Source organism: Scylla paramamosain, chromosome 4 (assembly GCF_035594125.1).
Source record: "Scylla paramamosain isolate STU-SP2022 chromosome 4, ASM3559412v1, whole genome shotgun sequence".
Classification (NCBI taxonomy): domain Eukaryota; kingdom Metazoa; phylum Arthropoda; class Malacostraca; order Decapoda; family Portunidae; genus Scylla; species Scylla paramamosain.
The window spans coordinates 10,156,388-10,172,323 of NC_087154.1; the positions used below are offsets into that span (position 1 = coordinate 10,156,388).

Here is a 15,936-nt window from a genome sequence, read left to right on the forward strand (position 1 = left end):
AGAGGGAGGTTTCAAGACACTTATCCACCAATTTTTGACCACTGCTTTGACCCTTTTATGGGCCTTGCATTTCAGTGGGCATTTTTTTTTTTATTAGATTTTTGTTGCCCTTGGCCAGTATCCTTCTTACATAAAAAAAAATAAAAGCAGTGCATTTTACCATCCGTAACATAGGCTCGTAGATCTGGAGCCTCGCTAAGGCGTAGTACCGTATAAAAATAAATTACTTGTTCAACAGTTATGAAACTAGAAGTGTACCACAAAAAGAAACGAGAGATGTGAGGTATATAGGTGTCTTAAAAATCACTTACATGGGTAGGCTAAAATCAAGGGTACTCTCTGTATCCTAGTAATGTTTGCTCACATTACCATCAGTAGCTTTGTCATAAAATGTGGCACAACAGATTACAGTGGGTGTTGTGGTTCATTTGAGAGGGGCATGTAGAGAAATTAAATATGGTGATGGTACCTACAGCTTTGGTTACACTCAGTTGTATCTGTCTTTAATATAATGCATAAATCTGCTGTTTCTCAACTTAAATCTTAATTAGTGAAGCTCATAACTCATGAAAAGTAGTTCAAAGTAAAGTTAAGCGAGCTTAAACTTGTTTCCCTCTGGCCGCTGGAGGTGCCATCGTCGCTGGGAGAACAAAAAAATAACTGAGTGGACCGTCCTCCCAGTATACAGAGGTCATAGTATACAGTCCTTGACGTCGCCAAAAAAAAAAAAAAAAAAAGTACAGTAGTCGTGATTAATTGTTTGCTAATGCACATTAGTAAAAAGTTTATTAATTTATTTCACTGTGTTGATAGTTCATTTAGCATTGCTGCCTCCACCAAGAACTGGCCTACCCCCCCCTTTTTTTTTTTTTTTTTTTTTTTTTTTTTTTTTTTTTTTTTCCCAGCGACATCGATACTGCAGTCACGTTTCCTGTCTTACCCGTGAGTGTTCGGTGTGGAGGACTGTAACCTTGGGTGTGCCTCGGGAAATTAACAGTCCATCTTCGTTTTCCCTAAAAAAAAAAAAAATGAGTCAATCGAACTTTTAGATCCGTCCGAAAATACTGAACGTAATCCGTACTGAATCATTCTTATTTTTCCGTTCCCCGAGTGTCGTGTTGGCGCCACGTATGAGTCATCTAGTTATTTCTGCCTGTTGCATCTTCTTTTGCTCTGATTTATTTACTTATGTTTATTTATTGTTATTTTATTTTATTATTATTATTATTATTATTATTATTATTATTATTATTATTATTATTTATTTTTTATTATTTATTTATTTATTTATTTTATTTATTTACTTTTTTTGCAACTCCGCAGCAGCAAGTCGACCTCTTCATCTCACTTTCCGTCCCCCTCTCGATCTTCGTCCCTCTTCATGTTTTCTTTCATGCCGCATTGGAATTGTAAGTCGCGAGAAGAGGATTACTTATGTTGGCTCTCTTTTCACATTTTCATTTTGGGTTTTTTAATTCAAGTGAAAAAAGAGTCATGGTTGTGCGTAACTCTGATGATTCTGATGCGCGTCCCCCTTACCCCTATCCGCTCCCGCCGTCATCTTCCTCCCCTGCTTCCCTCCTCGCAAAGCCTCCACCTGCCGATCCTGACCCCAAGCCTTCTCCTTCTCCCGCTTCCTCGTCTCCTCTCCGAAAGTTTATGGTGAAGTACTCCAAGGTGCAGCACCGCCCGCTCACCCTGCTGTACCTGTGCGCCGCGGCGTCCCTGGTGGTGTGGTGGCGCACCGACGACAATTGGGGCGGGGTGGCGCTCGGTCTGCTGCTGCTCCACCTGTTGCTGGTGCATTGTGGCATGATTGATCATGGCTCCAAAACCCCAAAAGTTTGTTGATTTTCTCGTCCACCAGAGGAGCGAAGGGACAGAGGCGTAGCAGCGGAGAGAGAGAGAAAAAAAAAGTCCATGACGTCCACAAGTCTTGCCCCTAAACATGTGATGTCTTTCTTCTAGATAATTCATTGTAATATCAACTCAAGAATACAAGTCAAGTATATAGATTTTATTAAGTAGTGAATTATGGCATTGCATGAAAATTACTACTTTCTTGATTTTTTCCCGATATAAATATTCAGTCAATTAAGTTTTCAGCTTCTTTTCTTTCCACGCTCAGAAGAGTAAGACAACAAAATTGTTACTTTAAGTTTGATGAGCACACTTCCACGCAGGACACCTGGCTCCGCTCCGGCCAGTACATTCGAGCTCTTTTGGTCTTGCTATTTCCACATTGGTCTGAATTAACAGTAGCATTATACGATCCAAAATTTCATACACTGTATCCTCCGTCCAACACAGAAGCTGTACATTTCGCCCAGTTTTTGGCACCACTTCTGTTGGTCTTTGCTGTCGTTCGGTGACTCAGTCCTTCGACACCGAAAAGAAACAAAACTTTGTCATTATTGCTTGAGGGAGGGAACGTTTAGGCCACAAGCAACACGTCAAACGAACCATAGCAAACTTTGAACTTAAAGTTTAGGAAGCCTCACAACACTGGAATGATCTTTTGGCACCTTAATATTATGGTAAGACCGATTTTTTATACTTTTTTTTTTTTTCCGCTCATGTCCGGAAACATAATAACTTATATATACGTACGTATGTATGTATGTATGTATGTATAAATTCATCATGTGTATGTGGTATGTGAAAGAGTTGTCGTTAGTGACGATGAATTATGTGATTTACTTAAAAATATTGCCTTGATTACCGTCGCAAGAAAGGGAGAGATTGAGGTGTGTCTGACAGCTGTCTGGTGGAGGGAAGGTTCAAAGGAAGTTAGTAGTAAAGTATGAGAAGTTGGAAAATGTTAGGGATGCAATGAATGGGCGTGGTCATGGCGAGCAGTGCTTCAAGATTGCTGTGTTGGAATGAGGAAGGAAAGCAAATGGTGAAGTGGAGGATTATGTACAGCAGCAGCTAATAAGAATCATGAATAATTAGAAAATGTAACTAAAAGAAGGATTAACAGTGTCGCACGAGAGAGGTAAAGTGACGAAAATTAAAGAGATTAACTAACTTAAATGCGAGTGTAGATGTGAGATGGGCTAGGAGACAGAAAAAAAACTGAGTAAGTTATGTTTCTGACGGAGATTAATAGGATAGAAAAGGGAACATGAGGGGAAGGAAAAAAAGGGAAAAGATGAGAACAGATGATGACAGGATGTATACTAGAAAAGATGCTGGTAGGATACTAATGGACTGATCATTTTGAGGGACTGTAAAATAGAATTGTTACCGAGGGAATGGAATCAGTGTGCTAGGGAAAATTAAATGAGTCATTCATCACGAAAAAAAAAAAAAAAGTAAAGAAGAAAAAAAAAATGTTGGTATGGACGTGCGGTCGAGTGTTTAAAAAGTGGCGGTGACTTTTGAGTGGTTGATAAGACTGCCGAATGTAATACAGTTCTTGATTAACAGTATGGTGACTGGATGACTGCGTGTGTGGCTCCATCGTATAGAGTAAGGGTGATAAATATGAATGTCCTAGTTATAATAAGAATATACTCGTAGTGGCTTGAGTGTGGTAGAACAGAATTTTGGTTGTAATAACTTTATTTCAGTGACTTTTAAATACTCAAACTAGATAAATTAGGGGTTTTTACATTAAAAACCTGCTTGGGAACAATGCACCATACTTTATTATTTGAAAAAGGAAGATTTGAAGCACGTACAGTCTTGGTCAGAAATTGAGCATCATACCATACTCACCTCGCACAGTTTTATCTGCTTAAAAAGAAAGAAAAGAAAACATAAAAAAAATGTATTAGGTTTTGTCAGAGAAAGTTAGCAAATCAGAGAGCTTAACTCCTTTAGTATCATGAAATTAGTTTAATTTCACTCAAAATATCAATGAAGACTTGTTAAATTTACAATATTTATTATAGAGGAAAGGGTCTTCCATTCCCTTGTTTTTATCATACAGGACTTTTGATAGACCAGGAGAATCATGAAGCACAGCGCTATCTACGTTTTATCTTAAAATTTTAGTATAAAGAGTTGTATCTTCAAAATATGCTTTACTGTTGTCATCTGACAGGACGCTGCCGAGATTTTGCTTGTGATCTTCCTAGTACACATAACTTTTCAGGTAGCAGCTGTATTAGACAAGAGAATGATGCAGTGCGCGCTCTCTCTCTCTCTCTCTCTCTCTCTCTCTCTCTCTCTCTCTCTCTCTCTCTCTCTCTCCTTCCTTTGCTAATTCAAACCCTCTTGTTCGCATTCATGTATTCCTGTATTTTCCAATCCATACTTCATTCCCTTTGCATGGGTTCCCAAGCCGCATCCATCTCTCATTGCTCTCACTCTCCCATCTTATTTGACACAATGTTGACTTATTTCCACAGCACGCGTACTCGTGGCTACTGCGCCTTACTTCACGTTGTCTTATTTCCTTTTGAACAGATTTCCATTTCGTAACAAATAATCTTATGGCACACACATGTATATTTTATTTTCATCCTTCTCTCTGTACTTGAATAGCTTCCTTGCGCAACAATTTGCATTATTTTCTTTACCTCTTAAAAATGGTCATGCTGGATCATTTTATCTCCATCATTTTTATCTCCACTTCTGCAGGTTGACGTTGCCTTTTTTGTTTCCAGATGTGTGCAATCTATCATCATCCAGCTGGCCTCTCTAATCCTGTGTCTGGCTAAGCAGATATTAAAAATACCTGTAAGAGTCTCCGGAGAAACGTACAGTGTGTTTTTGGAGAGGGGAATAATAAATAAATAAATAACTTAGTTGTATATTTGGGAAATTGTATATTTGGGAGCCCCTCAGACTCTTAACAGCTCTGATATTCATTAACCGGCTACACTGTCAATCAAGGAGTCTGACACACAATGTTACATTAACTTAGACAATTGGTAGCTGATGCACCCTCTTATGAAAGAGCGAGTTCCGCTGTCATTGATGAAGTTCTTCCAAGATGAAGAATGTTGCATTGACGCATGGAACCTGCATTGCGAAAAGAAAATGTTAGTTTAGTTTTAAGGTGTACTATAAAATTCATAATATAATTAACTACAGAAATGCTATTATAATTCACAAAGCCACTGAATTATTCCCAGACCCCCTCCTTTACAAGTATAAATCACATTGACCTAACCTGAGTTCCTGAGTTAATGTTATAATAACCATGCCTTGTTTTTTTCAGGGAAGTATATTGTCATTCTCCTCGAGACGTTAACAACCGCCGCTATCTTCTTCCTTCACCAGTCACACTTAACCTGCGAGGCTCGGCCTGGCACACCCCTTCAATACCAATACCCTCTCACCCTGTCATGGAGGTCGTCCCACCCTTGTTCTGAACCTGAGGTGGTGCGAGCTGCTTCGCCTTCCCCATGTTCATTCGCTACTATTGTGTCTTTTACGTTACTCTAAGCAGGCAACCGTAATTATATGATATGCATATGAGTAGACAACAGGAATTATTTATATGCATAAGAAGACAGTAGTATTTATATGTATGTGTAATTAGCTGTGTGTTTGTAATTAATTAAATAGCTGTAGTATCTCACCAGGCGACAGACGGAATGTTCACAGCCAAGAGACGAGACTGCACGGAACATCGACCAATACACGCTTTGAAGTCTCCTCTTCTCTTCTCTTTCTCCCTCATCTTCGTCACATCGTCACCAATACGAGTCACGTCTGCATCTGCAACGACAAATGCAAGATAAGAACAAAAGAACATAAGAAAACAGGGAAGCTGCAAAAATTCATCTGGCCTACACGTGGTAGCCCCTGTGTGAAACATACCTACTTCTTTCCACCTATTATCCCCATCCATAAATCTGCAATCTTCTTTTAGAACTCCCTTATGTCACAGCACTAACTACCTGAGTACTGTGCTGTTCCATTCATCTACCACTCTATTTGAGGGCCAATTCCTTCCGATCTCTTTCATAAATCTAATTTTTTTTAAGCTTGAACCTATTATTTCCTGTTCTATCTTGATTATTGATCCTGAGAATTTTGCATACATCCCTCTTATTGTAATCCCTATACCACTTATTATAATCCCTATACCGCTTAAAGACTTCTATCAGCTTCCTCTTAACCTACGTTTTATAAGGAATACCGCTCATCCCTTGTATCCTTTTAGTCATTCTCCTTTGTACTAATTCTAATAGACCCATATCCTTCTTGTAATATAGGGACCAAAACCGCACAACATAGTCTAGATGAGGTCTTACCAGCGCCAAATACAACTTCGGGACTTTTGATTTTAATACCCCTAAAAATTAATTCTTATACCCGATTTGCCATATTTCTGACCCCTGCTTTGTTTTCTTAGACGGAGTTCAGAGCTAACTATAACTCCTAAATCTTTTTCGTTCCCTGAACGAAAAACGTTGTTTATTGTGTACTTACTATGTGGGTTTCTTCTACATTCGCTAAGTACTTTGCATTCCTTAATGTTAAACTGCATTTGCAACCTGTCTGTCCATTGGTATATCATATCCAAATCTGTCTGCAAAGCGATGGCATCCGAATCAGACTTGGAATTAAACTACCCATCTTTGTGTCATCCGCAAATTTACTAACATCACTACTAATTCCACTATCCAAGTCATTGATGTATATTAAAAACAACAATAGCCCTAAAACTGTGGCACCCTACTAATTACTTGACCCCACTCGGACGAGCTGTTCATTACAACTCCATCCTAATCTTTCTCGAGAGTCTCTGATGTCGTATCTTGTCAAACGCTTTACTAAAAATCCAGGTATTGGATGTCATAACTAACCCCATTATTATCTGCTGCCTTGTAAACTTTTTTTTGTAAATACTCGGAAGTTTGTAAGGCAGTAAGGCTTCACTTCACCTTCATGAAATCATGCTGTGACTGATTTATTAAGTTATTCTTGTCTAAATGCTCCCTAATGTTCCTCGTAACTACTGACTCCATTATTTTACCTACAATTGAAGTTAAGGTGGCAGGTCTATAATTAGCTCAACGTTTAATCTCCTTTCTTAAAGATGGGTACTACATTCGCCTGCCTCCACATTACTGGTACCTCTCCTGAATCTAGCGATTTCCTGAAGACAGTAGCGGTTCACTAATAACCTCTTTGTATTCCTTAAGTGTTCTGGGATATATTTCGTCTGGTCCTGGGGATTTGAATTTTTGCAGCCTATCTCGTGTTTCACTCTCTCCTTGTTATGGTAATATCTATCGGCTTCCCATTCTCTTCTAACTATAACAATCTGTTCACTATACGGTATTTCTTGCACGTTTTCCTGGGTGAAAAAATTTAAAAAAAAAAAATACCCGTTTCAGAATTTTACTGATCTCTTCCTCAGAACTAACTCCCCATCAGTTGCCTGCCTTTAATGGACCTATTATTTCTGTTCTTCGTCCTATATAGCTGATAAATCCCTTGGCGTCAGTCTTCGCCTGGCTAGCTTACCTTTAATTCATAATTATTTTTAGTCTTCTTCGTTAACTTCCTGACTGTTCTAATTCATTAATTATATTGAGGTCTTAAATCCTCCTCCTCTGCCATTGATCTCTTATATATACTTCTCTTCCATCCTATTTAGCGTTAACCTATCTGTCATCCACTTAGGTTCATTCTTCTGTGATCTTACTGTTCTATAAGGAATGTTTGCTAACTGGCCTGTATGTAATCTAACATGAAATATTTATACAACTCAACATTTACTTCCCCTAATCACCCCATCCCTGCCCTCTCCATTGCCTCAACTCCATCTTCCCACCCGCCTCGACCTCACCTCAATGATGAGACACAACTGTGCTATGTTAAAATATAGTGCAAGAAATGGTCCACAAAATTCAGTTATGTACCAGCACCAGTTTGCTATGAAAAGACTAACATGTGGACAACTTCAATAATATAGTCATAAAATGAGAGAGAGAGAGAGAGAGAGAGAGAGAGAGAGAGAGAGAGAGAGAGAGAGAGAGAGAGAGAGAGAGAGAGAATCTGATTACCTGACTAACGTAGGAAGATGCTGGAACTGAAAGAAAATATGGAAAAAAAGGCGAGCGTGTGGACTGATATGAAACGGGAATATGTATACACAGGCTGTGTTTGAGGACAGTAGTACAAACAAGTAGTACAAGTTGTAAGAACATATTAAACATTGACGACAAATTGTAGTTTTATAAAAAAGGTCGTCAAAGATTCTGTTAATGTATTAATTGTTTGTATTAATAAACCTAAAAATTAATAAAATCGAAAACTTAAAACGTATTTGAAAATTGATAAAATATAAAATTTTACATGTCCTTCAATCTAATCAAAGTGGCAAATATGAACACGTGCATTTAATTACTATATTACCAAAAATGTAGTGACAGAAGGACAACAACTTTCGAGGGAGGGATAAGTGGTGGGACAGCTAATACAAACGAATCCCTGTTGGTATTTGCGAGGCTTTGTGGTAAGGTACAGTGCTACACTCTAATCCCAAAGTAGATGACACAATAAAGGAGTGTCCTATGAAAATGAGAAATAAATTTTAATGAAATCTTATCTATGACAGACATTTTTAAGCTTAAAACTATACAACTATTCAACATATGACAATTACTAACACGCAAGAATTGCCCTATAATTAGAGCATTTTTTTCTTTTTTTTAAAGAATTGAGCAAATATATCTGAACTTTTCGCTTAATCTACGAAATGAACAACTGTCATTCAAAATTTATTCAAACTTTAGTGTTAAAGGGCCAAAACATGCACGTGCTCACACTTACCTGAAGGCGTGGAGGTAAAGTGACGGGTGTTAAGTGGCTGATGCAGCACATGGATAAGTCTTCAATTTTTACATAATGGATGGCGCTCCTGAGGAAGAAAACGGATGATCATTAAGGTAAGGTAATACCGTCAAGAGGACATGAAAAAATCTCAAGTGAAAAAAAATGAGGGAAGGACGCGACAGGAGAGAAAAGGGGATGTATATTAAGTCAAAGAGCAGAACGAAAACTTGGACCTGGAGAATCTCAGGAGGTACAAGAGGGCAGGATTAGAAAGGATGGGTGAAGATAGAAGGTAAATCAAGAAGAGCAGAGAAGGAAATTTAGAGAAAGGCAAAAAGTCGTCGATTATGAGAAGACGTATGCAGTATCTAGGTACGTGATCAACACTGAAAGAAACATCATATGGAAAACAGGGAATGTTTAAGGTGATGTAAATGTTATTTCAGGAATGAATAACAAATAAAATCTCAAACTTGTTAAATCGTTCAAATATAAGTACAAAACAATACAAATTCACTAAAATCAAAACAACTGAAATTCATATGAAGAAGAGAACCTTACGAGGCACTTACAAATACAAACGGTTTGCTTTATGTAGAAAAGATTATCTAATTAATTGAAATGTCAGAGATTAGGCATAAAAAAAGATTACCTACGTGAAGCTTACAGTTTCATTATGAAATGTGAACAAGCGCAAACAAAATCCGTAGAAAAGATAAAGAGTTTGTTACCGGGAATGGTAAGATGTGTGTGTGTGTGTGTGTGTGTGTGTGTGTGTGTGTGTGTGTGTGTGTGTGTTTGAGTGTGTGTGTGTGTGTGTGTGTTTGAGTGTGTGTGTGTGTGTTTGAGTGTGTGTGTGTGTGTGTTTGAGTGTGTGTGTGTGTGTGTTTGAGTGTGTGTGTGTGTTTGAGTGTGTGTGTGTGTTTGAGTGTGTGTGTGTGTGTGTGTGTGTGTGTGTGTGTGTGTGTGTTTGTGTTTGAGAGAGAGAGTGTGTGTGTGTGTGTGTGTGTGTGTGTGTGTGTGTGTGTGTGTGTGTGTGTGTGTGTGTGTGTGTGTGTGTTTGAGTGTGTGTGTGTGTGTGTTTGTTTGAGTGTGTGTGTGTGTGTGTTTGAGTGTGTGTGTTTGAGTGTGTGTGTTTGAGTGTGTGTGTGTGTGTGTGTGTGTGTGTGTGTGTGTGTGTTTGAGAGTGTGTGTGTGTGTGTGTGTGTGTGTGTGTGTGTGTGTGTGTGTGTGTGTGTGTGTTTATGTAGGAGGGACACCGGCCAAGGGCAACAAAAATCCAATATAAAAAAAAGAAAAAAAAGCCCACTGAGATGCCAGTCCCAGAAAAGGGTCCAAAGCGGTAGTCAAAAATTGAAGGATAAGTGTCTTGAAACCTCCTTTTTGAAGGAATTAAAGTCATAGGGAGGTGGAAATACAGAAGCAGGCAGCGAGCTCCAGAGTTTAACAGAGAAAGGGTTGAATGATTGAGAATACTGGTTAAGTCATGCATTAGAGAAGTGGACAGAATAGGGGTGAGAGAAAGAAGAAAGTCTTGTGCAGCGAGGTCACGGAAGGAAGGGAGGCATGCAGTTAACAAGATCAGAAGAGCAGTTAGCATGAAAATAGCGGTAGAAGACAGCTAGAGATGCAAAACTGCGGCAATGAGAGAGAGGATGAAGACAGTTAGAGGAGAGGAGTTGATGAGTGGAAAAGCTTTTGATTCCACTGTCTAGAAGAGCGGTATGAGTGGAACCCATCCCAGACATGTGACGGATAAGTCCCTTGTACAGAGTTAGCAGCTGGGGGAATGAGAAAAACTGGCTAAGACGTCTCAGAACACCTAACTTCACAGAAGCTGTTTTAGCTAGAGATAAGATGTAAAGTTTCCAGTTCAAATAATATGAAAAGGACAGACCTAGGATGTTCAGTGTAGAAGAGGGAAACAGTTGAGTGTTATTGAAGAGGGGGGGGTAGTTGTCTGGAATGTTGTGTCGAGTTGATAGATGGAAGAATTGAGTTTTTGAGGCATTGAACAATACCAAGTTTGCTCTGACCCAATCAGAAATTTTAGAAAGATCAGAAGTCAGGCATACTGTGGCTTCCCTGTGTGAAATGTTTACTTCCTGAAGGGCTGGACGTCTATGAAAAGACGTGGAAAAATGCGGTGTGGTATCATCACCGCAGGAGTGGATAGAACAAGGTTAGTTTAGAAGGTCATTTATGAATAAGAAGAAGAGAGTGGCTGACAGGACAGAACCTTGAGGAACATCACTGTCAATAGATTTAGAAGAACAGTGACCGTCTACCACAGCAGCATTAGAACGGTCAGAAAGGAAACTTGAGATTAAGTTACAGAAAGAAGGATAGAAGCCATTGGAGACTAGTTAGCAAATCAAAACTATGTGCCAGACTCTATCAAAAGCTTTTGATATGTCCAGGCCAACAGCAAAAGTTTCACCAAAATCTCTAAAAAGGGGATGACCAAGGAAAGCCAGAAGATAACCAGTAGAGCGGCCTGGACGGAACCCATACTGGCGATCAGATAGAAGGTTGTGAAGGTTTATCTTCCTGTTGAGGATGGATTAAAAAACTTTAGATGGGCAGGAAATCAAAGCAATAGGATGGTAGTTTGAGGGATTAAAACGGTCACCCTTTTTAGGAACAGGCTGAATGTAGGCAAACTTCCAGCAAGAAGGAAAGGTAGATGTTGACAGACAGAGTTGAAAGAGTTTGACTAAGCAAGGTGCAAGCACGGAGGCACAGTTTTGGAGAACAATAGGAGGGACCCCATCAGGTTCATAAGCCTTCCGAGGGTTTAGGCCAGCGAGGGCATGGAAAACATCACTGCGAAGAATTTTAATAGGTAGCATGAAGTAGTCAGAGGGTGGAGGAGAAGGAGGAACAAGGTAGAGTTTTTAGCAAAGGTTTGAGCGAAGAGTTCAGCTTTAGAGATAGATGTGATAGCAGTGGTGCCATCTGGTTGAAATAAAAGAGGGAAAAAACCAGCAAAGTTGTTGGAGATATTTTTGGCTAGATGCCAGAAGTCACGAGAGGAGTTGGATCTTCAAAGATTATTTTTTTCTTTAAAATTACATAATCTTAAGCACGTGGCACATCTTGTTTTTTTGCGTATAGCTTGACTGCTGAAGAGACTGAGCTGTCGCATGTAAACAGTGAACCTAAATGCATACAGCTGGTACAATACGTGTTATACATCTCACATCTCGCCCACATGAAACGTCTCCTAATCACCATCACCATTAATAATAATAATAATAAAAAAAAAACTCGGCCTTCTCATTGTTCACCTTCATTTCATATTCATTACAATAGTCGAGCAATAATTTCAGCTTTGTATTCATGCTTTCCCTACTCGTTGAACTGTATCATCCATAAACATCAATATCAGTAACCATTCAATGAATCCATCTGGTCTACATTTCTCCTTGATAGTTCTAATTAAAACGTTAACAAAAATAATAAACAGGAAGCAAGAAGTGGCAGAACCTTGTTTAACCCCATGTGAGGATGTCAATAGAGCAGATCCTATCACACTGTGATGCTGTATATACATGGCTACCACCCCCGCCAGCATTACCACTCCACATCCCAACCTCTTTAGTACCATGAACAGTTTTTGTCTGGGAACAATGTCATAAGCCTTAGCGAAATCAACAAATACTACGAATAATTTAATCTTTAAGTTTGCGTTGTTGGTGATGAGTGTCACAATATGCTCTACACATCCCCGTTTTCTTTGCTCCCACCTGCTCTCTGGCTTGAACCACTGGTTCAGGCATTCATACAATACCATTTCATACAATTTGCCAAAAAGAATTTGTGACACTTATTCCTCTACAACTGTTAGGATTGGTTTTTCTTAAAATAACAAAAACTTTCGCTCTTAATCATGCCTGCGGGAATACACCAGATGTAAAGATGTTAGTGTGGCAAGGGTAACCATCCACTCTGCTGGCAAGAGAGAGAACACACCTGGAGGAATACCATATGGATCACACACCTTGTCAGGCTTCAACATTTTTTTTTATCTGATTATGTAATTGAGGGAGTGCAGTCACGTCTGATAATATCTTTTGGAGGATTCAGTACTTCCTTAAAGTAGTGCCTGAACTGCATCGCTTGGTATAGTGCCATCACCATGAGTTGATGCATTGTAATCTTGTAATAGACATGCTTTGAACATAGCAGATAGGTAATATAATTAGTAATAGGTACAAGGAAGTACAGTCATGTCAACATGACAGTTCAAAGGGGAACACTGCTTCAGCATGAACGCTGGTAAGCTCGTTAAATAAGTCATAAAATCTTTCTCGTCAGCTTGTTAAGTAACTCATTCCCATTGGTCATAGATAACATTAACCACGCCTTAAAGCACGTAGAGTGAATTTCAAGTGTATTTCTATTGGACAATTACTAGTGACGTCACAGTTTTAGCATCAGAGACTTCTATCCTTCATTTGAGCGGTCAAGCATCGGCGCTGAACCTATTTAGACGTTACCCCGTAACAGTCAGAGAGAGAGAGAGAGAGAGAGAGCAGCGTGAGTGCGTTGTGTGATTGCTCGGTGCCGAACTTTGTTACTCTGTGAAGAACTTTTGTTTTGTAATAAAAGAAAGAAAAGGAGAAGAAACTTCTCAATGAACAATTGGCCAAACACCATCAGTTGTAGACACATCACAAAAAGGAACGCTACGCAGTCTTTAAGCCCAGTGGTAAGATGAGAAAAGTGAAACACTAAGGCGAACAAACTCTCAGTGCTGATCAACATCAAAACAGGCAAACTTAGTCTCCTTTCCAGTTTATTGCCCTCCATACTCTAGAATCATCCTTATGCTTTAGCAACCTACAGTAAATCCATGTTCTCTACACACGTATTTTCATCATCCTCAGTAACACTGTTCTTAGCAAAAGTATACAAAGTATCCGATAAACAACTTACCATAGCATTTAAGTCATCATTTCGTATGTTTGACATATATTGTGGAATATTTCTCGAGCATTTTTCCCTCTCGGATTTGTTGTAATTAAGAGGCTTTTCATTCAGTCTTGTCTTCCCCTCTGCGCCAAGCATGGTGAAAAGGGAGGTCACTGCGACGTATAAAAGAAAAATCAATAACAATGTAACAAACAATGTGACAACACAGCCAGTTCAGAGATCCATACATCACGCTTACGATATGTTTTGTTACTCACAAGTGCTTATCAGCTGTCTTCAGATTGCTCAACACCAACAACCTATTATCAATAGATAGTAAATAGTAATTTTTAATTACTTTCAATATTAATAGTGTCCTTTGGTTCTGGATAAGAGTACACATTCCCTTGGTTCTTGCACAAATGGTAATTTTTTCTAACACTTTTGCCAAACCTTGAATTCATGTCGCCAAAAATTATGAAACGATTACGCATGCACTGTGACGAGTCTTTCCTGAATGGCCACAAACGAGTGATGAGAATACTGTGAAGGACTTGACGGTATTATAACAGAACCCGAACGAAACCCCAGGAACGCTCTGTAACTGTAACCATACCTGATCACTGACACGTATCCAGGTCATGAACTAGGGGTACGATACAATAGTTTTCTAACGTGATTTTGGTGGGTTGTGCCTGGTGCATAAAACCAATCTGAACATTATTTTAATTTGTCCCACTTGATGTGGTCTATTTAGAAAAACGAAGGATTCCAACTATCAATTATTTCACCATCCTTATACAGTTTACGCTCTCGTGTATCAAGGCGAATGACATACCAAATGTTTTCCGGCCGTTCTTTCTCTGCTCTTTCCGCCTCCTGCAACCTCCGCTATTCCCTTCTGACGCATGAGGTGGACATCCTTCTTTACGTAGATGTTCTTGTCTTTAAACGGTTGCGTGTTCCATCGTTCTCTCCAGCTTCGCTTCTTCTGTCTCCGCGCCATCTAGTGTTTTGTTTCGTATTGGTACCCCAAGGATGACCAAGTTTCTCTCTCTCTCTCTCCTTCCTGTCTACTGCTTCTAGGAACTGCTGGTGGGCGGCGATAACTTGTCCATGGTTTTCTAATTTCGCCTCCATTGCAACAATTTTCTTGTTGAGTGCACTATCAAGTGATGTCAACATCGTCTTCAGCTCGGTTATTTTTTACATTACTGATGTAAGCTTTGCAGTAATATCGTATAATGGTTCATTGCCCTCGAGGTGACAAGATGCAGTCGACCAAGTCGTCCGTGTTGATTTTCTTTAGCTGATGCCTTTGCATTCTCCTAACTCAGATATTTACCTGGCCATGTTTGTTTCCAACACAATCAGGCCTCAGTTGCTATGAAAACGTCTTGACGTCACGACCTTTGTGCGCATGCGCGGGCGGGAGGAGAGATTTGGAGGGTTGTGCCTGGTGCATAGAATCAATCTGAATCTGCTTGCAAAGTCCACAAGCACTTTCACTCTTCTACTAAACACAACATTCTGGGGTTATTCACACAGTTCGTGACTTGCTTGATCCCAAAACGATCTCAGGACATGAATAGAGCCGAAAACTTGGGAACTCAGGCTATCTCGGTGTTTACAGTGCAGGTGGCGCTCACACACATAGACACACACATTTTCCCTACTTCAGAACACATGACTCACCAGTAGGTAGTGAGGAGCAGCAACAGCGGAACAGCAATAGCGGTTGTGTCAGCGTGTTTGACGCAAGGAGGGAGATGCATCAGGTACAGGAACAGTGGAAGGTCAGCAACAAGTGTTAAAATCAACCTGAATTAGAGTGAAGAGACCAAAGAGCAAGAAAAGATAAGGAAGTCAAGTCAAGGGGAAACCTGGCGAAAGAGACAAAGTTTGAAACAAGAGGAAAAGAAAGCGACACACACACACACACACACACTTACGTCCTCCCTCCTGCCCGTCCACGTATTCACTGCAGAATCTCCCACGCCCTTTCACAAACCGAACCCTTACACCGAACCTATTCGTCCCGTCTCGCTGTCTCTTCTCCATCGTTTCGGAAACATAAAGTAAAGAATCAACAAATCAATCATAAAACCTTAACCTACTTTTTCTTCAATAATCACATACCTTGCACTAATTTACGAAGTGTATTGGCGAACAATGAAGACAGTCTGACTATGAAATGAAAGGATGTCACAACTATGGCTGGGTTACAGAAGCGACTCACGGCAACTCTGGTCTGATTCACGTGGGCTCACG

At 39.7% G+C, this 15,936-nt stretch overlaps 1 protein-coding gene and 1 long non-coding RNA gene across 15 annotated transcripts in view; one reads left to right on the forward strand and one right to left on the reverse strand.

Moving 5' to 3' along the window:
• Nucleotides 1-5,613, forward strand: part of LOC135099713 (uncharacterized) — a 208,343-nt gene extending 202,730 nt beyond the window's left edge. For 11 of the 13 annotated variants that reach the window (XR_010268297.1, XR_010268296.1, XR_010268295.1 and 8 more), the window contains 2 exons: nucleotides 4,617-4,689; nucleotides 5,174-5,613. The gene's annotated coding sequence lies outside the window, so the exon portion shown is untranslated. Of the gene's footprint in view, nucleotides 1-4,616; nucleotides 4,995-5,173 lie in introns of all 13 variants that reach the window. The other 2 variants (XR_010268294.1, XM_064002180.1) reach the window with 2 other exon arrangements.
• Nucleotides 4,739-15,687, reverse strand: LOC135099715 (uncharacterized). 2 transcript variants are annotated; one of them, XR_010268305.1, is made up of 4 exons: nucleotides 15,618-15,687; nucleotides 8,746-8,833; nucleotides 5,538-5,676; nucleotides 4,739-4,974 (listed from the first exon to the last, which is right to left on the reverse strand). It is a non-coding gene; the product is annotated as an uncharacterized LOC135099715 (long non-coding RNA). The 2 variants fall into 2 exon arrangements; XR_010268306.1 differs by lacking the exon at nucleotides 15,618-15,687 and adding an exon at nucleotides 15,361-15,611.
• Nucleotides 15,688-15,936: the final 249 nt, after the last annotated feature.